The sequence below is a fragment of the Trichechus manatus genome, unplaced genomic scaffold (genome assembly GCF_000243295.1).
Source record: "Trichechus manatus latirostris isolate Lorelei unplaced genomic scaffold, TriManLat1.0 scaffold00045, whole genome shotgun sequence".
Lineage (NCBI taxonomy): Eukaryota > Metazoa > Chordata > Mammalia > Sirenia > Trichechidae > Trichechus > Trichechus manatus.
This window is the reverse complement of record NW_004443981.1, coordinates 2,756,665-2,758,367: the sequence shown is the minus strand read 5'-3', so window position 1 is coordinate 2,758,367 and position 1,703 is coordinate 2,756,665. Positions and strand designations below refer to the sequence as shown.

The window sequence follows — 1,703 nt, the reverse complement described above, 5'->3', positions numbered from 1 at the left end:
TTACGCCAACCTACAGGACTGCTGCACCCCAGTTACTTAGCATGGGGTTACCGTCACAGAGCTAGAGCCTGACTCCCTGCTCCCCGGGTCTCCTTAGCATGGGGTTACCGTCACAGAGCCAGAGCCTGACTCCCCGCTCCCCGGGTCTCCTTAGCATGGGGTTACCGTCACAGAGCTAGAGCCTGACTCCCCGCTCCCCGGGTCTCCTTAGCATGGGGTTACTGTCACAGAGCTAGAGCTTGACTCCCCGCTCCCCAGGTCTCCTTTCAGGCCTCTAAGCTGCATGTTAGAGACAGTTCCCCTGGGGAGTCTGAGAGACAGCAAGGAGGAACCGTGTCATTACCCAGTGGCAGTTTGCTGGCAGCATCTGGTCCCTTTGTTTTCTTCTTCTTTTTCCCCACTCTAGTTGGTACGGGAGGTTCATATTTCTTTTTCTTGTCCTTAAGTGTTTAGAACAGAAAAAACAAACACGTGTAGAAACCATATTAAAACACGGTATTTCTGCACCACCATCAGCTACTTCCAAGTGACTTTCCTTATCTTCTAGGATGCTGTTAAAAAACTTTCCCTTTTTTCCTCTTTGACTAGGTTTATGTTCCTGCAATTTTAATAAACAAGTATAGCTGATCTTTTTCTTTATTTTTAACCTTTCTTTTTATAATACCCATAAATGACAGTGAGTCAGATTATTCCAGTAAGATAAAGAGAGGTCAGAATTCAGAGCTAGATGCCAAAAGTTCGGTACTGAGTAACTTGAGACAATCTTCACACCTCAGGAAAATCACAGGCAATTTATTTTAACATTCCTGTAATGTTATTAATTAGTTAATGATTTTTAAATGTGTGACAGTAACACTTATTTGACTATTAGTTCAATAAGCTTTTCTAAGATGTGAAAAGGGCACTGTATCTGTGCTTAAATAATAATGGGATCATTTATACCGTATTTTACAATTCACAAATCCCAAAACAACTCAGCTGAGACCTATGACATCTTCCACAATCACTCACATCACAGTACATATCTGGCTTATTTACCTTGTCATCCTTCTTGCCACCTCCAGGACCATGACCACCACTCTGACTTTGACCCTGAAGGGGGGAAAAAAAACCCCAAATCAGAGATATAAATTCAGCATATGATCACTTCAAAAGAACATCCTTAATTTCCTGTGATTCTAAAACATCAACACTTCCTCCTCATTTTAACATTTCTGAACCCAAGGTGTACCTTGCAGTCAATGTGTACATTTAGTGCGATAGAATTTTTCTCTGAAAAACTGCTCGTAGATTAATGGTGCACCTCGCAATTGACTGCATTTTAGAATCAATGAGAACTCTATTAAGGAATATATAATTAATGTATCATAATAAGGCTAAGATTCTAAGACCACTCCCTCTTGAGGGAAAGGATAAAGCTTGACATCCTTTAATATAAAACTACCAGACAGAGGCCACCAAAAGTGTACTTCATGCAATTAGGCCATGAAAGCTAAGATATTTTACATATCAGCGGTCACTTATCAATCATCCTTATGCATGAATGGAACGCACAAGTATCCAGGAGCTTCTCTTTCAAAAGCAACTTATATGCCTTCCACCCCTAACATCTGGGGCTCTCAGGCAGGTCTTTCTTCCCAACCTGAAAAGCTGAATCACCCTAAGGTGTTAAGAAGCTAGTATACCATTGAGCTCAGTGGGAT

The 1,703-nt window shown here is 41.5% G+C and overlaps 1 protein-coding gene across 1 annotated transcript in view; it reads right to left on the bottom strand.

Moving 5' to 3' along the window:
* The window catches only part of PSMC1 (proteasome 26S subunit, ATPase 1), a 9,785-nt gene extending 8,646 nt beyond the window's left edge, over positions 1-1,139 (bottom strand). The window contains exons 1-2 of the mRNA XM_023731655.1: positions 1,039-1,139; positions 344-440 (exon numbers count right to left, since the gene is read on the bottom strand). The gene's annotated coding sequence lies outside the window, so the exon portion shown is untranslated. The remainder of the gene's footprint in view (positions 1-343; positions 441-1,038) is intronic.
* Between the last annotated feature and the right edge of the window lie 564 nt (positions 1,140-1,703).